The sequence below is a fragment of the Anabrus simplex genome, chromosome X (assembly GCF_040414725.1).
Source record: "Anabrus simplex isolate iqAnaSimp1 chromosome X, ASM4041472v1, whole genome shotgun sequence".
Classification (NCBI taxonomy): Eukaryota; Metazoa; Arthropoda; class Insecta; order Orthoptera; family Tettigoniidae; genus Anabrus; species Anabrus simplex.
The window spans coordinates 178,912,261-178,937,825 of NC_090279.1; positions in this window are offsets into that span (position 1 = coordinate 178,912,261).

Below are 25,565 nucleotides of genomic sequence, written 5' to 3' on the forward strand. Positions count from 1 at the left end.
AGCACTATTTTCACTTCAATCCTGCTTCAAACTATCCTTCAAATTCCCTAACGCATTCTCCAGAAATGCACGCCATTCATCCATAATAACAATAAACTTTTCAAGAAACGGCAGCTCAGACCTCGGGGAGAATAATATCAGAGTATAAACCAGAGTCCAGTTCCACGTCTACTAATGAATTAAGCTCACCTCCTTAGGGGAAGATTTGTATATCATTTCAATAATACTTAACTATTAAAATCCGAAATGTTGCGCAAATGCAGTCGCATAAAAAAAATGAAATTTTCCTAATCTCCAAGATTTTGTTTCAAACATTCAACATGGCCCTTCCTAACTTTAACTAAAGTGCTCTCTGCCACAGAGATCTGGGCTAATAAATGTTATCAAATAACCCTAAAATCCTATTGTCGCCGCATCTTGCTTATGTCCAAATTTTGGACTACAAGATCGAGTCCTTAGATTGGCGTCGTCAATTAAATTCGGGCCAAACACGTTACGGGCGCCAAATTTGTACTACCTGCCCCCGTTTTGCCGGGCAGCTCAGCCGGTAAGCAAAAGTTCCCAGAGGCGGAACGTTCGCTTACAGGCGACGCTAAATTATAGGGGTCAGGGACAATCTAAGGACTGACGACAAATGAAAACACTAGAAAGAAATGGGTTTTAACATTTATTAAATAAAATATTAGCACTTTCCAGGTTCTAGAAATATTTTCAAAATCTTGAAATAAAATTAAATAATTCTTCCCTGCCGGAATTCTTCCGCAATTCTCCATTAATTTGAATTCTGTAAACAGACGAAATTAAGCCTTAATAAATCGTCCTAAGAAATTAAACAAATTATTATTTTGAGAAAAACCTATCTCAAAATCTCAAAATATGAATTATTTCTCCTTTTCTTGAATTATAATTTAAATTGACAATACTTAGCGGTTCATTTAAATTGTGAGTCAAATTTCTACGTCACACGAAAAATCCAATAACTCCCTTCTATTAATTAAATATTATTTCAATTAATTATTTAAGCTTCAAATTATATAACAAAATTATTTTGAAATCAAGTATCTAACTCATTTGATTATTATTCTTACGTCAATTGTCCTAGTGTTGTGCACAGCTCACAATAAAGGCTTAAAATTCTCGCATTATAGCGTTAAACATTTTACATTCTGTGAGCTTATTTCATTGACGCGATCCTTGCTTAAGTATTTTTTCTCAAAGCAAAGATCCTAATCTATCTTATTTCGTCATAAAATCACTTAAAGATTCATAATTGAGCCAAATATGCTCGCCACAAAACAACAAAATAAACGAAACTTTACGCGCTCAGCGTACACACAACATGACGAAATATAATTATAAATAAAATCAATCATTCATCCATCTCACATTCAAGCTTTGGTCCACGTTAATATTATTAAATAAATTTATCGAATCCTATCTTTTGATTTTTATTTTTAAATTTTATCTGAAACATGAGAACTTCTCTCGATGACCATATCAGACAAGGGTTACCATTACAAACGTCTGACGTGTGATTGTGACAGGATTACCACTTTTCCAATGAAATAAATTCCACAACGATGTTCCAGAATAATTTTGTAGTAGAAATCGTCACTAAAAATTCCATAGAACTGCCTACAGTCACAGACAAATAAACATTCGCGCATACGGTCTATGAGTCACGATTACGTTATTTTTAATCCCTCATTATCACAAATTATTGACCAACATGTGCTGCACAAGAAGAAATTATGTTTAAAAACACACTCTCTTCCTTAATTGACTCATGTAATGGACACACAAATAAAATCCTATCTTAAGATCCATTTACAAGTCTCAAAAATTACCAATAACAGTAAATGCAAAATCTGTGGACATTCAAGCCACGACCAATATTCCAGGTCACATCTACTTCAAAATAGCACACATTAATCACTTATAAGCACAGCAATAATTACACTCATGACCTTTAAATATTCTATTAGACCGTAATAATGTCAATTATTATTATTATTATTATTATTATACGCGCGCGGTCGCGTCATCGCAGGCTATGGTTTAAGGAAATCATAGATGACTCTATTCTATTTCGGATCTATGGTAAACCACAAAACATCAAGGAAAAATCCTAAATTCACGGAACACGTCGATATTCTGTCCCAGATAAATCAAAAATTATTCCATCATTAATTTATAAATTGAAAATTATTATCGCGTGGGTCAAATATTTTTAACACTTCCCTAGACTTAACATGGGACAGTGAGAATATGTCACGAAGCATTCACTCACATAGAACAAATTATAGGTCCCAAATACACTCTCACACACATCAAATCTACCAACACCAGTGAAAGAAGAGTGAAATTTCTAACTACAAAGACTATTAGAAATGACTTTAAATATTCAAGCAAGGACTACGTCTACATAATTGTTACAACAGAGAAAAGAGAAGGTATAATTTAAAATCTTACCTGTAGTAGACTTGGCTTCTGGACTCGGCAGATGATCAATGAATATTTAACCAAACTCCATCTCTGATGTTATTCTCTCCCGGGCTGAATTATGCCTCACATTTTAAAGATACATGGCTGCAGCAGGCGAGGACTTAGGATAAACACACACTTCGTCGTAACGCTGAAGTTCCATTCTTCCAAACTATTTTTGGGTTGCTGGGGATCTTGCGTCTTCTGGTTGAAGCTGAAACTAAAAGATATGTCTTAGAAAAAATACTCCACACACACTCGATTCTTCAAGATGGCACAGTTTTACCTACTTTATAAATTCTCTTCAGGTTTATAAAACTAGAGAAATCTGAACTGCGGCGTTTCCGATATTTTTTGTCCCAAAATTTCCTCGGAAGCAGAAAATTTCTCGTCTTTCCTTAAATGAATCCTGGTAAGATTCCACGTCGAATACGTCGCTTCCAGTAACACATGTGCTCGAACAATTCTTCCCGTAGACAACTGAGCAAAGACCAAATGAGCACTGAGCGAATGCAAATGAGCAAAGAAAGCAAAAGAGCGCAAGGAGAGTAATTTCCTCAAATACATGGGTATTTATTCCTTCAAGACGTAGGTGTGTCTGTTAATTAATTTTTATTGGCTAAGACTTTGCGATCAGGCTAACCTTGCGGTCCAATTGGTTGAATATCATGACGTCAAAATCTCAAAGTATTGATCGCTTTTAATCTGGTCGAGTTCCTGTCCACGTGCCACCTTCTGCTGTCTTCAACAAGGCACAAAAAAAAAACCCAGACTCGTATGCACGGCACGGGAAAAACCTGTTCCCCTCGCTGGCTAGCAGACAATGCAGAGTTGAAATCACCTTCCTGGATGATAAATTTATGCATGGTTCCACACTAGAAATAAAATATTCTTCCCATGCAAACCAATAACCAATTTTCAAGGGTGCAGTAGTATTGTAACGGCAAATCCTTGCTAAGGAAGGCAAAATTTATTGTTTCCAGGAGGGAGACAATATCTGTTTAAGCGAAAGAAATAGCAAGAAGTAGGCCGAATTAGAGAAATCTCTAAATTTAAAAGAAAAGAATATTCTCGAGCAATACGAGATTCTGAAAACAAGTATTACGTATTGAGTAGCCTAATATTCACCAGTATACTATGAATTATACTATGTATTTGTTCTTTTATGATTGCATGAGAACTGGTGACAAGATGGACTCAGCTTAAACAGATGGAATTGGTCGCTCAAGACTTAATAGCTCAAGCCAAGACCCAGCCGGAGACGCAGATGACGTAATCTTTGGATCGCAGAGGCTGCCTACTCCAAGATGCCGTAGTCCAGGAGAGATCCAGCAGCAAAATCCCGTTACGAGATAAGTATTATGAGTTGCATCGTAATGAATTTGAAATCAATTGATGAAAAATATTTATATGTGTACAGGAGTGCTAGAAGTAAGAGGTGTAGTGCCAATGAAAGTATATGTGAATATAAATGCCGATTATTAGCCGATGAAATGTGCCAATTTATGCTATATAACTGTGGTGCTAATGTGATAATTTTAAGGTTAATGGAGACTAGATCTGATTGAGTATTTGTGCATGTTTAGTGCCAGTCAATGCGTGTAGACCGTGAAATGTTTAACCAGTAGAGATTATAGAAAGTGCAGACAAGATACGAGACGTAACCTAAAACTTCAGGTAAATATGTGTAGCAATCATGGCCAGTACGATAATTGAATTGTAAGGAAATGTTTGAAATATTACGAAGTTGCAGTGTATGAGAGAATAATCAAGTCATTAAGTATTGCTACCGTAACACAGAGGTGATTTAAGTGGAACTGAATGATGATAATTTTAAATATGGAGGTATATATATATGAAGGAAATGGAAAGTTAATGTGGCAAGTTGTAATTAAAGTGAGGAGATATGTTTCTGTTCGTTGCTTAAGAATGGGATAGATGGTTGAATTGCGAATTCCTGTGTTACGTATTATATTTATATTTGGATTAGCACTGCAAATGAAGGATTTAGGCCATGGTAAGTTGAATGTATGTCTCGAGCCAAGCATAATGTGTCTCGTAGTTACCTTCAGCGGAAGATATTGATAGGTTACGTGTTCGTTATGCATTACGTAATATATATATATTCAGAAATAGAATGGAGTCTCGCATATTTTCATATTTGAAGGTCAGCGCATTAACGCTAATATGAAGTACGGTTTACTTTGACTAAGCATTGGCTCAGCGAAGAGATATTTGAGAATATGTATATATATTGGCACATGATTAGCAATGCATGGTACGATTTTCGCAGGTTAGACTGACGTACTATCACACCTAAGGCACTCCGTAATAAGATTATTTGGTTTATTTTGTACATATAGTGATGTACTGTTTTAATTTATTTATTTTGGGTTATGATAGGAATATTAATAACTTCATGGGTGTTTTGAACCCTAATTTAAACATGGTAATGCTTATCTCGTAACGTGGTGAGTCACAAAGAAGAATCCAAACAAGAATCCAAACATGTATCCAAGTAAATTTGGTCAAACAGACCGAAAAGAAAGATGAAACCTAAATGATGCCCCAAAGAAAATCCCAAACAATATTAAAAGGAAGATATTCCACTCCTCCTTCATTTAATAAAGTTCTGGTCCCTATTTTTCCCCTTGTATGAATTTAAACATGGAAAATATGGTATATTTTTGAAACTTAACGAAAATGTAAGCAAATATGTTGATAACTAAAGATTTTTCAAATACGTTTATCTCGCAAATCAAGCATTTGAGAATGATATTGGTAATTTCAGACGATTTTCCTTACTTTATTGCTGATGGATGCGTATTAATCAATTTTATTATACATTAGCATGCTAATAAACTAGATATAATTTTGATTTCGCGTTTCTATTCCTTAAGTAACTTGTAGTATATAGTAGTATGATAATATACGGATCTATTGAAATAATTTATGCTAGATACTAGGTGATGATTAGATAATTTCCTTCACGTATGGATACGGAATGACTGTTTCAACGGACGGATACTCTTCAACGGAATCCACGATTTATTTAAAGCACATGGGAATATAAGGAAGCGAACTTTACCCTGAGAAGCGACTATGCACCATGTTGTTGGAGCTCGTGTTCATAAATATATCGGTTCAGAGTCTAGGAATGATTTTCGACCCGATGCTTAAAATTTTGTGGCCAGAGCAATATTTAAACATGTGTATATTCAGTTAATGCTCCAACGCGGCGTAATAGTGGGAGTCACCGGGGGGACATTAATATATTAACAGGTGCAGTCGACAGAGAGTGATTTTGCTTTCAATTCACACTGTACACTTCGTGAACGTTTCCCATCGTCCTATGTTGACGTTGCGAGGTAGGAGAGGGTCCAAATATTCCTTTAAGCAGACGAAGGCAGTATGAGCTGCTTACTTATTTTAAACGAGCCTTGTAATATGGCTGGGAAAGGTGGATATTCTTTCCACGAAAGACTTGGCAGGCATGTATCCACAGTGCATCGGTGTTGGCAACGAAAGTCAGGGGAACGCACTGTCTCAAGGAGACAGTGGTATGGCCAAACATGGGCCACTACGGAGAGGGAAAATGCGTACTTTCCGCATGGCTGTAGTGGATCGTACTCAATCTGCAGCAGCCATTAAGAGCTTCAGCGGGTACCAGTGTGACACAGTGAACTGTAGCAAATAGGTTTCTTGATGGTCACATTCAAGGCACACGTACTGTAACGTTTTAAAGCACTAACTCCGAATCACTGCCATCTGCGAATTCAGTGGTGTCAAGCTAGAGATCATTGGAGGACGGAGTTGTGTTTTAATATAAGCACACTGGTTGGGGATGTAAACATCGTCGGAAGTTTGATACCACAATACTGATTTCGTTGCCTGAGTTTGCTTATGAAATTTTTTCCCCGCCGATTCAACATTAAAGCTCCGGCAACGAACTGGTCATGAAATCTGCTGAATATCATACACTCTGAGAAAGTGAGTACGATAATGCAGAATTCAGGACTCCCCAGTTCCGTAATCCTCATATCATCATTACAGGTATTATATTGAAAGGGATTTTGTAACCGTTGCGGTAAATTCTCGCCTTGTTCACCTTCAAGGCCGTGCGTTCATCTTAATTCGACGAAACATCAAAGTAACGAGATTTTCACTTTTGGCGCAGGTGGCTCTGGAGTTCGCTCACCCTGCTCTCTATGTGTGTTTAGGTTAACTCCTTGGAGAAAAGACGGCCGGGCTTATAGCTAAGTACTCTATTCCACCTACTGCTGAGGTTCATTCAGTTCGTATTCGTAACCAGGTCAGTGTGTATGGTCATTAATTATGTAGCAAAGTGCTTGACAGAAGCACCATCATATCTCTGGCCGAGTTCATTTAAATTAGTTTGGTATTCTTATTTACCAACTAAAACGTTTACATTGACTATGGAGTCAATAAAACCCACAGAAAAGAAATTGGCAATTAATTTTTAAGGGGACCTCGAGATGAACACATGAGACAAATTAAGTTTGTTACTTTTTGATTTATTCAGGTATTACTCGTAATGCGTTTCACTTCTTAGAGCAGTATTGTATGCTTAAAATCACTCAGTTGGAACTTCCTGAATGTCGGAGGCACTACAGGAGTATGGATGAGTGTCACGGAGAGAAGGCGGGAGTGGGGCCTTCTTTCTTTCTCCAATCGTAGGAGAAAACTCATGGTAGGAAGCTCCATCAATGATACTATATATCACATTTAAAATTGATATATTTCTTATTCTGTGGGTATATCTGGAATTATCGTATCAATTTAATTTAGATATCTTTGTGTGCTAATAAAACCGACACCGTAGTAACGAGGCAGTCAATGTTCTTCATCCTCTCCCTGACGTTACTGCCGTGTGCCAGAACTCCGCCTTCGAAATACAGTAGCTACAAATGGCGCCGTGTATTAAACAAGTTCCCACTGTCTTTGACTGGCGTTTCATCTAGGTAATAGCAACGCCCCCTGCACACGCTATCGTTACTGAAGACAGCTGAATTTCTCGTAATGCGTATCTTGTGAACTTTCGTGGCCAGAAAATTGTCTCCTAAGTCAGTGACTATTTTGTTGTTCGACGTAAATCTTCAGCGGGTACCAGAGCGACAGTGATCTGTAACAAATAGGTTTACTTGATGGTCTCATCTAAGCCACACGTCCTGAAACGTTTATACCACTAACTCCGAATCACTGCCATCTGTGAATTCAGTGTTAAGCTACGTAAATCTAGATGCGGCTGGGGCCATCTTGTATATGGCAAGATAGTGTTTTGTGCATGATCAGCTGCCGTAGTTTTGGATGTAGGTCATGATACTACACATTTCTTTCGATATATTGGAACCCTTTCATCTCCTCTGTAAGTGGAGTGAAGGGATATATTATCTATACCCGCTTCACGTCGAAGTAGGCTACTGATACGGTAAGAAGTGAAGAATCTGTATTCGGTCCCTCCTCTTCTAAGACCTAGAACATTATTCTGTTCTTTCGATCATAAGCCTTTTTATCGTATTCATGCACATTGTTATTGCTGAAGTAGTCCCACTCTCACGTGTTCATAGAATAAATCTGTACGGTCATTGCTACGGAGCCGATGATGACTTCCTTATACGGTTCATTACAAGGGCAGTAATCATCATCGTCATCCTTATGATCATCTTCGTTATAAAACGTTCAAATATCGCAAGAAGCTAGAATGGAGAGAAGACCTAGGTTCATATTCGTTCTTGAGATTATTAGGTTCCATTTTCTATTGCTTCTTTGTCGAGACGTGGGACAGTTCACAAACCTGTTTCATATTAAATTTTAAGGAGATGGTTTACGATTTTCTAAAAGTGGAGATGGTAAACACTTGGAACGCTTTAACTTTCTCTAACAGCTACTTGATTTTTCCTCTAGGTTCCCCTGATTTTCATCATAGATTAGATAATACGTTGCCCCTGAGTATGACATTACTTATTGCTCCTTGCGGGCACTCCTGGTCTTTGGGCGATTCGAATTTTCTGTGTGTTCTATCTCTTCCTACTTATTAGAATTGATTGTATTTGATTATCTCATTGTATTTCTGTGGCACACATCGTTGAAACAAAATTTGAAATGGAGATATTTATCCCTTCTATCCACCTCTTCTACCATTCTTTCAGGGTTGAGTCCTGTCAGAAAGGCATAGGCTTTGTGTCTGCATGTCTCCAAACATCGAGAGTATAAACGATATATATAATTCGATTTATCTCCCGGTGTTTGGAAATATGTAGATATGATGATGGACGTAGAGATTGCAGCAACTTCATGGCTGACTACAGAGTTACGAGAAATGGAATTATATCGTTATGTGTGGTAACATTTAATGTTTTATTGCTGTGATTGTGAAACTTATAGAAGTAATGCTATTTTATATTCTTCGTCTATTTCTAAACAAGGATATGTTATGTGGAGAAATAACCATAAAGCAACTAGCTAAGTAGTTAAATAATGAATTAACTAAATAGTTAACTACCAATTATGTAATTAACCAACTAGATAACCAACTAATTAGCTAACTAACTAAAACGCTTGCTAACTAACTAGCTAACTGAACAACCATGTCGCAATCGGACTACTTAACTATATATGTAACTATCTACATAGCCACATAACCAGCTTCCTACCTGCCCACCTAACTAGCTAACCGACTAGCTAGCTAACCATTGAATGGTACAGATTGTCAGCCGTGAACTACGATGATTGATCACCAAGTATGTTTGTGTGACGACAAGACGTCTTTAATCAAACAGGTTATAATGGCTGATTAATTCGAAATATGACGCTCTTGCAAATTTCAAACAACTTTTCCGTTTGGGCACCGCCCTCTGCTATGACTGCGCTCATACGCCTTCTCATTCGCCCTGTCACACATGTAGACGAGCGAACACTGCGTAGTTACCAGTTCAGGCGCTTGGAGTGCTGAGAAGCTGTCATTAATCTGCTTGACGAGACTCGTTCAGTGATCATTGCTAAGAGTGCTGGTGTAAGTTGAGCGTGTGTTTACCTTATTTGGTTTGTTTTTTCGGTATATGTATATAATATGATTTACTGCTGTGTGCGTTTATTCAAGAGGAAAAGCAGATCGGGGAAAGCGATATCGTTTCATGAATTTCGTTTGAACGAACGACGTTATTTCAAGATAGGATCTCTCGCCGAATTTTAATTTATTTTATCTGCTCTGTGCCCTATACGGGAGTTTTTGTTCGAGAAACCAAGTGTGACATCTACTTGATTTTTGTGACAAATTGTGCTTATGGACTTGATTATGAAGGGAGATGATCACAGCAGGCTGCAGTACCCATCTGATTTGCTAGAGTGGATATTGAAAGTTATTCATTATTCTGTACTGAAATGACAACCATGTACTGTACGCATGTACTTCAGTTGTTCTGAAATCGGATATTACGGGTATTGCGTGAAGTTATAAGTAACGTAGCCTTATCAATATGTTTGAAAGACCTAAATATTTTAACACGAGACCATTAAATAGAAAGGTATTGTGTAAGTAGCTCCAAAATAGAGAGGTGTGTGACATTTTTCTTTCCTTTATTCGCTACCATTAACATTATTATGTACGGGTTTTTCTGCTTCGTAGGGACACACTCTTCATTGCATTTCTTTATTAAGGTTGTACGGTGTATTTCAAAAAGTTTATAGACTTAATGACAATAGATTCATACATAAATATAAAAAATGCTTTGCGTTTGCTGTAATGAACAATCATGCTTCAATGCCAGCGATGCAGCGCTCGGTGGTAAGAATGGGAACTAGGTGCGTATCGTTCATATAGCGGTACTAGCAAATGTACCCGTGCTTCGCTACGGTATTCTACATTGTATACGGATATCGACGTAAATACTGTGCGTGCAGCAAATGAGATTGTTTTAAAATTGCATGTCTCTTAGCCTTATCCGAGAAATAGCATGGGGAGGTCCACATACGTTGTTTCCAATGTAAAGTGAGGGTTGCGGAGTTGTGATGATAACGCCAGGCTCACTTGCCTACTGCCATTCACAATCGAGTTGGCAAGTTTACATTATAATTGCAGGCCCCAATCCCTACTGCGCGGTCACAATCGATTTGGGGAGTTTTAGTTACAATGGCAGACCCATTTCCTACTTTCAGACAGGTTACAGTTGAGGAGTTTTTATTATAATACCAGGCAACTTCCCTACCACCAGTCAAAATTGAGTTGTGCCGTTATCATTATAATGACAGTCCCTTTTTACTGCTGCTAGCCAGCTTACTGATAGTCACACAGAATTAGTGAGTTTCCATGAAAATAGCAGGCCACAATGCCTAATGCTAGTCAAATTTTAGATTGGAGCATTTGTTTATAATGGCGGGCACCCTGGCCTAGAGCCAAACACAATAGAGTAGGGGACTTTCGAACAAAACTGCATGATCCCTTGCCTTCTGCAAGACAAATCGAAAAGTGAATTATTCATTAAAATGGTAGGCCCTCCTTACTAATGCCAGTTACACAGGAGTTGGAGAAGGACCCCATTCCTACTGCCAGCAGTCAAAGTCGGTGTAGGGAGTACTGATTACAATAGCAGACACATCCTTTCTCGATCTCTACAAATCGACATCAATGAATATATATACAGATGGACATACGAAAGTATATGAATGTTTACAATATTGCAGACCTTCATTTACAGATTAACTGCTGCTAAACGGTACGTCATATCGACAAAGGATTGTACCGTAAGACGCAGTATTTAGCGATCTAAATGGCTGGTCCTATGATATTTTCTCGCATCTAATCTATTCATGGGTCAGATTGAATCAAAAACGTTGAATAGGTTGAAATTTGTGTAAGAATATCTTACATTTCCATTACTTTTCGGATAATTATGTGGCATAGCATTTGGCTCACATATGGGTACTGGGTGGGCCAATGTTCGTGTAGAGTTTGATCATACTATCTTTCCTGTAAGTGATTGAAATTATGCACATGAGAAGAAAAGGTTTAGAAATTAATTTCCATTAAGGCAGGTAGATTTCCATAAAGTTTGGTTGTGTGTATTTAGAGGGAGTGCAAAATCACGGTTTCGGTTTCGTATAAACCCCCAATTAGTTCAGGGATTTAGAAACAATATTTGCCCTAAAACCTCCCCAAAGGACAGGTGGATTCTAAATATGAAGTTTGGTGGAAATATATCCAGTAGTTTTCAAGTTAGAGAAAGACAAACAGACCAACAAACAAAGAAACAAACAAACAAACAAACTAACTAACTAACAGACACCAAGGAAACCTACCCCTGGACAGATGGATGCTATATATAAAATTTGGTTCAAATATCTTGTTAGTTTTCAAGTTGTAAGAAGTACGCTTTACACGCACCCGCTGGGATTTGTACCGAAAAACGGTCCGTTAATGATATATCCCTTACTAAATCCTGTTATCGAAATGATGCACATGAGAAAAAAAGGTTTAGAAATTCATTTTCATTAAGGCAGGTTGATTTCCATTAAGTTCGGTTGTGTATACTTTGAGGGAGTGCAAAATCACGGTTTCGGTTTCGTAAAAATCCCCACTCAGTTCAGGGATTTAGAAACGATATTTGAGCTAAAACCTACCCAAGGAGAGGTGGATTCTAAATATGAAGTTTGGTGGAAACATATCCAGTAGTTTTCAAGTTATAGAAGGACAGACAAACAGACAAACAGACAAACAGACAAACAGACACCAAAGATAAAAATGATGCAGATGGTCATTATTACACCTGAAACGGATAACTGTACGGAAATTTCGCCAAAATAATCAATGTACAGACACACGGTCGTTACGATTTAATTTATATAGATGACGGATAAGCATGAGCACGTTGAAAAGTGCAGACTTCCACTTCGAGATTCATATCTCCTAAACCGTTTATGATATTAAGAAACGGTTTGCGCCATCAGACGCCTCATTTATCGCTCTACATGTTTGTTTCTAAACCATTTCCTCGTATCTCCCATATTAAGGGGGTAAATTGAGATCAAATTTTGAATAGGGTGAAATTTGGGTGCATTTTTAACATTTTACATTACTTTTTGCCTACTTATGTATAAGCTAGAATCATGAAATTTCGTACACATATGTCCCTTAATCGTGCCAATGTGTGCACACAACGTGATGATCCTATCATTCTTATAAGTGTGTCAAACAATGAAATATACTTGTAAAAATCACCAAATTTACGAACAATCCAGAAATACGGCCAAATTTAACGTATAAGGGAGAGAGATACGACAAAATGTCACAGGACCAAAGTTGTAGATCACTCCGAATTGAAGGGACATTGTGCCATCCGTTTTGTGATACGACTTACCGTTTAGCCAAAAAATAGCTCAAAAGGAATGTCTGCACAGTCATTAAAATTGCCTCCATATTTCGATATCTTTGGGGGGTAAAAAGTGAAAAATTTGAACATCTTGGAATTTTCCCGTCGGTTAGGGACCAAAAGCTATAATTTCACCAAATTTCAATTGTCTACTTCGTCTGGCAGGTTGTGCCGCCATTTTGATTTGGGGGGATAGGGGATAAAAATGAGGAAATTCCCGAAAATTTTTAAGCCCACGAAACCTATAGGTTATCGTTTTGGATATACTATACGACTGTGTTCTTATGCTGAGCCCAAAATTTGAGCCCCCCCCCCAGCGTGCCCCCTTCAGGGAATTTTGAGAATTTCCGATTTTTCTAGGGATCCTGGGGTCATCAGTTTCCTCCGTACAAAGTTTCAAATTTCTGAGATTTCTGGAAGTGCCTCATTAATTCACGTCTTTTTTCATTTTTAAATATTTATATATACATCGCTCCAGCCCGACTTGCTTTTATATATATAGATGACGGATAAGCATGAGCACGTTGAAAAGTGCAGACTTCCACTTCGAGATTCATATCTCCTAAACGGTTTATGATATTAAGAAACGGTTTGCGCCATCAGACGCCTCATTTATCGCTCTACATATTTGTTTCTAAACCATTTCCTCGTATCTCCCATATTAAGGGGGTAAATTGAAATCAAATTTTGAATAGGGTGAAATTTGGGTGCATTTTTAACATTTTACATTACTTTTTGCCTACTTATGTATAAGCTAGAATCATGAAATTTGGTACACACATGTCCCTTAATCGTGCCAATGTGCGCACGCAACGTGATGATCCTATCATTCTTATAAGTGTGTCAAACAATGAAATATACTTGAAAAAATCACCAAATTTACGAACAATCCAGAAATACGGCCAAATTTAACGTATAAGAGAGAGAGATACGACAAAATGTCACAGGACCAAAGTTGTAGATCACTCCGAATTGAAGGGACATTGTGCCATCCGTTTTGTGATACGACTTACCGTTTAGCCAAAAAATAGCTCAAAAGGAATGTCTGCACAGTCATTAAAATTGCCTCCATATTTCGATATCTTTGGGGGGTAAAAAGTGAAAAATTTGAACATCTTGGAATTTTCCCGTCGGTTAGGGACCAAAAGCTATAATTTCACCAAATTTCAATTGTCTACTTCGTCTGGCAGGTTGTGCCGCCATTTTGATTTGGGGGGATAGGGGATAAAAATGAGGAAATTCTCGAAAATTTTTAAGCCCACGAAACCTATAGGTTATCGTTTTGGATATACTATACGACTGTGTTCTTATGCTGAGCCCAAAATTTGAGCCCCCCCAGCGTGCCCCCTTCAGGGAATTTTGAGAATTTCCGATTTTTCTAGGGATCCTGGGGTCATCAGTTTCCTCCGTACAAAGTTTCAAATTTCTGAGATTTCTGGAAGTGCCTCATTAATTCACGTCTTTTTTCATTTTTAAATATTTATATATACATCGCTCCAGCCCGACTTGCTTTTATATATATATCGATGACGGATAAGCATGAGCACGTTGAAAAGTGCAGACTTCCACTTCGAGATTCATATCTCCTAAACGGTTTATGATATTAAGAAACGGTTTGCGCCATCAGACGCCTCATTTATCGCTCTACATATTTGTTTCTAAACCATTTCCTCGTATCTCCCATATTAAGGGGGTAAATTGAAATCAAATTTTGAATAGGGTGAAATTTGGGTGCATTTTTAACATTTTACATTACTTTTTGCCTACTTATGTATAAGCTAGAATTATAAAATTTGGTACACACATGTCCCTTAATCGTGCCAATGTGCGCACACAACGTGATGATCCTATCATTCTTATAAGCGTGTCAAACAATGAAATATACTTGTAAAAATCACCAAATTTACGAACAATCCAGATATACGGCCAAATTTAACGTATAAGGGAGAGAGATACGACAAAATGTCACAGGACCAAAGTTGTAGATCACTCCGAATTGAAGGGACATTGTGCCATCCGTTTTGTGATACGACTTACCGTTTAGCCAAAAAATAGCTCAAAAGGAATGTCTGCACAGTCATTAAAATTGCCTATATATTTCGATATCTTAGGGGGGTAAAAAGTGAAAAATTTGAACATCTTGGAATTTTCCCGTCGGTTAGGGACCAAAAGCTATAATTTCACCAAATTTCAATTGTCTACTTCGTCTGGCAGGTTGTGCCGCCATTTTGATTTGGGGGGATAGGGGATAAAAATGAGGAAATTCTCGAAAATTTTTAAGCCCACGAAACCTATAGGTTATCGTTTTGGATATACTATACGACTGTGTTCTTATGCTGAGCCCAAAATTTGAGCCCCCCCAGCGTGCCCCCTTCAGGGAATTTTGAGAATTTCCGATTTTTCTAGGGATCCTGGGGTCATCAGTTTCCTCCGTACCAAGTTTCAAATTTCTGAGATTTATGGAAGTGCCTCATTAATTCACGTCTTTTTTCATTTTTAAATATTTATATATACATCGCTCCAGCCCGACTTGCTTTTATATATATAGATTGGAATGGCCTATTAGCGGAGTCATAGTAGAGACCGATGGTTTGTGTGAGGGTTACGAGGGCAGACAGACTAAGTAACTAATCGATTCTTTGTATCAATTCGATTAACTTAGTTTTGCGACGTTAGTTACTGTAATTTTAGGTGGCTATATCTTCACATGTTTACATATGTTTATACATACACACCTTTAGGGGAAGAAGACCCTCCACCTCCGCGGAAGGATGCCAGCAATTGACGAGTTACCATGTGAATATAATGAAGGTTCACTCGTGTCGAATTCCTTGAACAGGCTTCGAATAGCAGTGGGAAAATTTAGGTTTAACTTGAAGAAATACGGGGTTCAGCACAAATAACGAGCCGCATGCTTCTGTGTTCACCGTTCCAAACATCATGCACAGAGGACGATCGCCTACAAGCTACAGCAAGCGAACAAGATATTGCAAAATCCTGGTCGCGGGTTATCTGAAGGCCACACATGTTATATTTTGTGTACTTACGTACGTATGGGATGATAAATCTAGCTTCAAGCAATACCAACATTCAAAGTTGCTAATTTGATTGATCAATTCCAACAATTGTGGATCATCATCCTGCGAAATGACATTCGCGACCTGTACGACACAACGAGTGCGCGTTTGCATGCTTGCATTCATAATCTTGGCAGCTACAGCGAGTAACTAAGCGTACTTGAATCTGTGACTTGGAAACTGTAATCAAATGAATACGTTACCAAAACAATTGTTCAGCCTAAATAGCATTATCATAATCAAATATCTTCTTGGTGTTAAGATATAAATTTCCGCCAGTGTAGATAACCTAGTAGTGTGCACATTAGAAGTATTATATTCGCCAGTCACTGTAGTGATTCGATAAAGAACAGATCTAGCAAGAACATTGGAGAAAATCGTAATAATTATGATGAGTCCAGTTCTGTCTCATTCTTTAATATCGTTCTGTTCTCCTTATATTTGCAACTCAAATTCCTTAGACAGTTTTTGCTGAAGATAGGATGTATTCAGCGTCGGATGTCGCATAGCACAATACTGACTCGTTGCCAGAGCTTTCTTGTGAAATGTTTTTCCCCCGATCATTTCACAGACGAGCACTGGTAGCGAGCTAGTCTTGTCATCTGCTGAATATCAAACAGAATTCAGGACTTCCGTAATTCTATTGTCATCGTTACACGTGTTATATTGAAAGGAGTTTACCGGCCGTTGAGATAATATCTTGCCGTCTTCACCATGAAAGACGTGCTTTCGATTCGCTGTCACAAGTCGAAAAGTTTTCCCATTTTGGAACCGCACATGTTCGCTCAGCCAGTACCAAAATTGAATACCAGATTAATTCCTAGGAATAAACGCAGCCGCGTGCACAGAGCTAACCACTCTACCCCCCTTAAGTGCCAAGGTTCAATAGATTCGAAGAGGTAATTTACAGTAGTTGTATTCGTAACCATGTCAATGAGTGTGGTGGAATTAATATTATAGGTAAGAACCTGACAGGAACACCATCGTATCTCTGGCGTGGTTCACGTAAATTGATATCTGGTTCTTTGTTACCAACTGCACGTTTTATGCTGACTGTGGAGTCAAACTAACGTAGAGAACAAATTTTGGTAGTAAAATTTATGAGGACATCGACCTGAATATATTAGGACACATCGCATGGAGTGCTAGAATGTCTTCTTTGTTTTGAGAAAACCAAACTCTGTTAGTTTGTGATTTACTTCAGGTGATACTCATAGAACGCTCCTCTTCTTAGGCCAATATCTGACGCTTAACATCAGTCTTTTGGAACTTCCTGAGTGTCGGAGGCACTGCACGAGTATGGATGGGTGTCACGGAGAGAAGGCGGGAGTGGGGCCTTCTTTCTTTCTTTCTCCAATCGTTGGAGAAAACAAATGCAGGAAGCTCCTTCGATGATACTGTATATATCGATTAGAACATTGATAAGTATTTTTGGCTGTGGGTCTATCTGCAATAATAATAATTATTATCGTTATCAATTTAGTTGAGGCATTTTTGCATGTACAGAAAACTGACAGCGGCGTAACCGGGCAACCATCGTCTATATCTATATACAGTAGTTACAAATGGCGCCGTGTTTTGAACTGTCTTTAACTGGCCTTTCATCTAGGTCACAACCAAGCCCATTTTTTAACAGCAGTGAAGGCAGCAGAATTTTTCATAATACGTATCCTGAGAAAATTTGAGACTGTACGATTGTGTGCTCAATGAGCGACAATTATGTTGGACGTACATCATGACAAGTGATGCTGTCGTGTGACATGGCTTGGGAATGTTGTATACTGGATCGGCTGATATATTCTTGTACGTAGATTACGATGCTAGAAGTTCTTTCGTTTACCGGAACTCTTTTTGCCCTTGGAGTGGAGTGAAGCAATGTATTATCTGTACCCGCTCTCTGTCCTAAGCTCAAAAACATATCCATCATTCTACCCTTTTCTGGCTACGGAGAAATTATGTACGCCGTTTTTGTGAATGGTTTCGCAAAGAGGCTTATTTTGGTGAGCCGTTCTCTTGCAGGCTGCTTTTGCTGAAGTAGTCACACTCTCACGTGATGAAAGAGGAGAAATCTGTTCAATCATTTCTGAGAGGAGGCGATAACTTTCTTATATTCTTCTTTCCAAGAGGAATAATAATCATCGTCAAGATCATGATAATAATAATAATAATAATACTACTACTACTACTACTACTACTACTAATAATAATAATAATAATAATACGATTTTGAAGTTTCGCAAGATATTGAATGAAGACGTAAGTATTCCTAGTTGTGAATAATGGTTTCCATTTTCTATTTTCTGTTTGTCGAGGCGTGGGATAGTTCACAAATCAGTTATTTGCTTTTGCGGAGTTTGCTTACGATTTGCTGAAGACTTTGAAACACACAGCCCGTTCTTTTTATAACAGCTACTTGTTTTTAATAGACTCCGGAATTGCGACTTCGTTGGCCACTGAGCTTGAAACTACTGCCTTGTCCCTTGCGTTCGGGCTAGTGTTAGGTTAGAGAGACTTAATGCTAACTTCGTGTTTTGCTGATTTATTAAATTTTTGATGTGTTCTATCCTTCCTGTTTATTGATCGGTTTGAATTGATTGTATTTGTTAATTGATAATCTCGTTGTGTTTCAGTTGCATCCATGTTTAGAAGACGACAGGAACAAAATATGAAATGGGGAAATTTCTCCCTTTTTCAATCCAACTCTTCTACCATTCTTTCAGGGTTAAGTCCTGTCAGAAAGTCAAAGGCTGACTGGCTGCATGTCTCCAAACATCGGGAGCATAAACGTTGTATATATAATTCGTTTGTATCCCGATGTTCGGAGATATGTAGACATGATGGCGATATTTACTGTACCAATTTTAGGGTTAACTACAGAGTGATGAGAAATAGTGGTATATCGTTATGTGTGGTGAGACTTAATTTTGTATTGCTGTTGTGAAACTTTTCATTTTAAACAAAGATGAGTTACTTTGGGAAATAACTATAAACTAACTAACTGACCGACTAAATAATTACTTAACCAATTATCTATGTACTACATAATTAACCAACTAAGAACCTAACCAACAAACTAGCTAAATAGGTAATTGACTTACCAGCTATGTAGCTAACAGACTACCTACCTAGCTAACTACATAATTAGCTAAGTAATTAATTAATTACTTAACTAACTAACCTACCAGACTCGCTCAGCCGCGAACAACGATGACTGATCACATTTAGTATGTTTGTATGACTACAAGACCTCCTTCATTACGCACGTCATATATAGGATGATAGTATGAAACATGGCGCTCTTACAAATTTCAAACAACTGTGGCGTTTGTTTGAAGATTATGAAGACAGACGGACGGCAGACAGACTGAATAACTATTCAGTTATTATTTTCAACAATTCAATTAAATATTTCTTAGTTTTTCGATGCTAGTTACTGAGATTTTAGGATGTCAATGGTCATGAACATTCTAATGTATTCAGGTGTTTTTATTTCAAGGAAATGATTTAGTTCGCCTCTGTGGTGTAGTCGTTAATGTGGTTAGCTTCCACCCCCGGACGCCCGAGTTCGATTCCCGGCTATGCCTCAAAATTTGAAAAGTGGCACGAGGGCTGGGACGTGGTTCAGTCAGCCTTGGGAGGTCAACTGAGTAGAGGTGTTTTCCACTCCCACCTCAGCCATTGGCAGTGGTTTTCCGTGGTTTCCCACTTCTCCAGGCAAATGCGGGGATGGTACCTAACTTAAGACCACGGCCGCTTCCTTCCCTCTTGCTTGGTTCCTTCCAATCTTCCCATCCCCCCCCAAGGCACCTGTTCAGCATAGCAGGTGAGGCCGCCTGGGCGAGGTACTGGTCCAATTGTACCCGGACCCAGAGTCTGAAGCTCCAGAACACTGCCCTTGATGCGGTAGAGGTGGGGTCCCTCTCTGAGTCCGTGGGAAAAACCGATCCAGGAGGATAAACAGATAAAGAAGAAGAAAATGATTTATAAGTCCGTATTACATAGAAAAGATATGGGATACCGTCGCTGGTATTCTACCGTGGAATACAAGGCACCATTCATCTTCCAAAATATTAAAGATACTACATACTCCAGGTCTAGCCCCCCCCCCCCCCGCTACAAACTATTCCATGGGCGCCCTTGCTGAAAATCACATTTTATAAACGTACAAAATGCCTACGGAATGAACTGAGACACTTCTTTATTAAATCGTAATGTTTAAATATATTATATTGCTAGATTTTTTACTTGCTTATTGCATGTTAAAAACATTAAAATGTGTTAATATGTTGTCTGACGTGCAACACAAGTCATACGGTTCGCCATCCCTGAGACGGGAAGTGAAGTCATAGCAAACATTGTAGCCAACTTATGAAACAGGTTGTTTACTACAAATAAATAATAATAATAATAATAATAATAATAATAATAATAATTTGCTCAGTTAGGACTTTGATATTGATATAGGAAGTAGAAATATGTTTTTGAAGACTTACGTCTGGAGCGTGGCATTGTATGGAAGTGAAACATGGACGAAAACTAGCTCAGAAAGAAATATAATAGAAGTTTTTAAAATCTGGTTTTACAGAAGAATGCTGAAGGTGACACGGATAGATATAATCGCGAATAAATAAATAAATAAATAAATGGCGTATGGCCTCCGGAGGGGCCTGGTGCAGATATTTTCTAGTAGACGGCCTATTAGGTGACCTGCATGTCTGTGAAGATGAGGGCCCTACCTAGGATGATTTCGAATGTTTAGTACGCCACACACACCTAGTTCCCAAGCCATTGGAATTAACCAATTAAGTTTTGAAACCCCGACTTGGCCGGGAATTGAACCCGGGACCCTCTGAACCTAAGGGCAGTACGCTGACCATTCAGCCAACGAGTCGGACAATTATCGCGAATGAAGAGATACTGAATAGGATTCGTGAGAGGAGATCGGTTTGGCTAAATTTGACCAGAAGAAGAGATGGAATGTTAGGACACATGTTAAGACACCCAGGACTTATGCAGTTGGCTTTTGAAAGAAGTGTAGGCGATAAGAACGGTAGAGGTAGACTGAACCCATGACCTTTGGACCACTAAGGGTTCAAGACCAAGGTATGAATGCGATGAGCAGATTAGAGCAGATGTAGGATGTAGCAGTTACGTAGAAGTAAAAAGTTTAGCACAAGATAGGGTGTCATGGAGAGCTGCATCAAACCAGGAATGTAATTGATTTTACGTCGCACTAACTACTTATAAACGGTTTACGGAGACGGCGAGGTGCTGCAATTTTCTCCCTCAGGAGTTCTTTTACATGCCAGTAAATCTACCGACACCACCGGTCTGAACGAGAATCGAACCTGACATTTGCGGCCAGTTGTCCACCGCCTCAACCGTCTGAGCAACTCAGCCCGAAGCTGTAAATTAATTTAAGCTACTACGTTCTGGAGCGAATACTTCCCCGAGATATCTTGGCTACTGCTCACGAAATCTGGAGAAATGGCATATAACTTGCTTTTTAAAATTTATAAACACGGGTAATCACCCAAAATCTACAGGCCAAGTTCTTTGCCCGTGACTGTTTTCTGTTATGCTGTTTCACTCATAACAAAAACAGCCAGGGGCATAGAAATTGGCTTGAAGTCTATCAATTAAATATTCATCAAATTGAAGGGGAAACAATTTTTCATAAGTGTGAACATTTACTTTTTTTTTACCAGTAACACCTTTCATATTTCGCTTAAGAGGCTCTTTTCTCCTCTTAAGGAATCATCATTATAACTATCAATGAATTCCTTGCACATTTTGAAATCAAGTAAAATATATCAATTTTACTGGTTGATATACTAAAGTATATGTCGTCTTTTGCAAAAATGTTCAATTTTCAATTTTTTGCTCTTCGATATAATTTTCTTACTCATTTACACGCAAGAGCGTAAAAATCCAGCGACATATTTTCCGTGAGGTATACACGAGACCGCACTAGAGGACTAGTTCTTTGCCTGTTCTACGATCTACGATCTCACTTCCAAAGTCGTTTAACTAATATTATCATCCATTTCTTCTTAACGAGAGACTCAACATTAAATTGGGTAGATTTGAAGCAAATATATTCCTCTTAGTACTTCTGAAAAAATAATTTAATATGGACGTCATTAGAAACAGACCACAAATTTCTTCACTATCTCAACAACAAAAAGGATGTGCGGAGTTTTCAAGAACTCGGAAATTAAAATTTACTAAAAGCTTCCGAAGATTTCTCGTTTTACAACAACTTTATCTGATCATCGCATTTCTTTTCAGTTCATTTATTTCAAGAGAGAAATCCACCCACTCTCCAAAGTTTTAAGTAAATGCTTCGCAGAACAGCTAAACGGGGTACAAAACGTTTCTGCTGCTCTGTCCACTCAGCCCACGTGATTAGAATTGAGGAGCCATCTGACGGCAAGACCCTGGGTACCGTTTACGCATATGAAAACGGAATGCCGATATCTTTGATGGCGTAGGAGTTTTTTCGTGTAACATCTTAGGTGAATAACCCTGTATATCAACTAAAAGGGTTGATTTTCTGTGAATCTCATGAACTGAGTTTTGCTGTAATTTTCTTGTTGTTGCAGTTTTGAGTGAGGAAAAGGTGGAGACTCTATGACTGAATGTTTCCAAGGATCGTGGGTGTATAACGTTATTGATAGTTCGTTAGCCCCTCGATTCTTGGTGATATTCAGGTATATTGACGTGGCACGAGTTGAACTACTGCTTCGCTTTGTACACAATGATGAGAACTTATGGTTTGCTTTCATCTGAGGTGAGGGTTCCTTGTGTAAAATAATAGGATGGTATTGAACATTATACTAGTTCTATTTGGGTTGACAGGTACACAGGAACCTCGTTTATCCGGCGCTCATAAATCCGGATCTCCGGTTTATCCGAATCGAAATTGATAAAAATTTATTTTTACTTGTACGGTATTTCACCGGCTCCGTGGTGTAGGGGTAGCGTGCTTGCCTTTTACCCGGGACTCCCGGGTTCGATTCCCGGCCAGGTCATGGATTTTTACCTGTACCTGAGGGCTGGTTCGAGGTCCTCTCAGCTTACGTTATTAGAATTGAGGAGCTATCTGACGGTGAGATAGTGGCCCCGGTCTAGAAAACCAATAATAATAATAATAATAATAATAATAATGTTATTTGTTTTACGTCCCACGAACTACTTTTTAAGGTCTTCGGAGACGCCGAGGTGCCGGAATTTAGTCCATCAGGAGTAAAAAAAATGGCGTATGGCTTTTAGTGCCGGGAGTGTCCGAGGACATGTTCGGCTCGCCAGATGCAGGTCTTTTGATTTGACACCCGTAGGTGACCTGCGCGTCGTGATGAGGATGAAATGATGATGAAGACGACACATACAGCCAGCCCCCGTGCCAGCGAAATTAACCAATTAAGGTAAAAATTCCCGACCCTGCCGGGAATCGAACCCGGAACCCCTGTGACCAAAGGCCAGCACGCTAACCATTTAGCCATGGAGCCGGACCATCAGGAGTAAATCTACCGACACGGGGCTGTCGTATTTGAGCACCTTCAAATATCACCGGACTGAGCCAGGATCGAACCTGCCAAGTTGGGGTTAGAAGGCCAGCGCCGTAACCGTCAAAAACCAAACGTAACGGCCGAGAAGATTCGTCGTGCTGACCACACGATAGCTCGTAATCTGCAGGTCTTTGGGTCGAGCAGAGGTCGCTGGGTAGGCCAAGGCCCTTCAAGGGCTGTAGTGCCATAGGGTTAGGGGTTTGTACAATATTTCTTTTACGGCGTCAAGTCTTCTTGAATGTCTTTTCCGCCTAGGAAAGTTAAGGACAGGAATTGCAGGTAATTCGGCCATGGTCTATCTAGGGTACCGTCCCAGCGTTCGCCTGGAATTGAGAATGGGTAATCGTGGAAAACCATTCCTAGCACGGCTAAGGTTGGATTCGAACCCACGCTCTTCTGAATGCAACGCACTAATTCGAAATTGAAAACGGCGCTCCATCAGAAGAAACAATGACTCCTGGAGAGGCGAAAATGGAGCTGGACAAACTGATGGCCTATTTAGAATCCTTGACTGAAACCTCTCAGACAGAACTGATGTTGGTAAAACGACTTTGTGATCGTGCTGCGCGCAAATGCCATATAAATGTAACAAAAAAAACACAGATAAAAACCCACACATCACTTAGTCGTAAATGTGCGAAAAGTATTTTTGTACTTTTTTCTACAATTGAAAAAAGGTATAACATATACTGTATTTGATTTTTATTTTTTCGGGTTATCCGGATAATCAGTTCCGGTCCCACTTAATCCAGATAAACGTGATTCTTGTGTAGTAACACACTACTTTCCTAATGAACCAACCGATTAACTACCTGTCTAATAGTTAATTGAAGATTATCACTCGAAGAATGACTGCGGTTGGAACAATGTGTATTTCCATGTTCCAAACCAGGCTGGAGAAATTAGAAATAATTCTAGGAGCCTGTAAGTTTTCTTAGGTGACAGAAGTATTTTATTTATTTATTTATTTTCAGAATCTTCCTCCACTTGGAGTTTGCCCAAGACGAAGAATACGGCTTAACATTTTCATTTAAAAATGTAAAAGAAATGTAAGTAAATAATGTATCAGTCTTGCGACTATAAGTCGTGTTTGAGTGTCAGGAGAGAACCCCTGAGCCCCCCAGTCTCCTTGGAACTGAACGTTTATCGTCTTCTTAGGGACTACCCCTCTTGCACCGATCATGAGACCCCTCACTACCCCGTCGTCCAACTCTTATTTATTCTGATAATACGGCAAAGTAGGCATGTAGATAGACTTTAAAGACGATGCTATGTACCTCCTCGTGTACCTTCTCACGTACCTGTAAACAGTTGTGCTATGAGATTTGCATAAACATTAGGGGCACTGCCTATATAACTGCTAGATTTTATTTTACCCTTCCTACATTATTGAAAAACGAGTTACACAATACTTCCTACAAACCAAATTTAGTTCGCTTTCTAACATCACGTAACCTGATCTAGTGTTTCGATGAGCTTCACCGAAGGCACAGGAACCCAAGATGTGCGGTAAAGTTTCGGCGTCACTGCGTCTTCTGAAGCGGTTACCATCAACGGACCCTGCCGTTATAGTTGTTACAGTCGCAACGTTTGATGCCATTTTGAGCGCGTCTCTCCACTCCGTGCTAGAAAGGCCATCGTATTCTTCTTACCTGGTCCAGCAACTTAATAAAAATGCGAAAGTTTTCCTGAAACTCGTATTGGGATTTTATTAATTTAGTTCAACCACAGTTTCAAGTCACTCTATGTCACAACATTTTTATTTCCATAACGTAACTTTTTTTGAAAAGTCATCTCATAGCACTAGCTGGTTTGACATGTCGTAATGCGAGCTGGTGTTCTTGTTGTTGCTATTTTGTTTTACGTCGCACCGGCACAGACAGGTCTTATGGCGACGACCCTGGTGTTCTTAGCTTCGGTGCCTAGTATCTATTTTTTTTCTTCAGGAATATCCTCCTGCAGCCAGTGTGAAGCTTCAGTTAAAATGTGCATTAATAGCAATTTCAGCGTCTATCCTTGCGGTGCTCTGAGGGCCTGTACGTAGTATT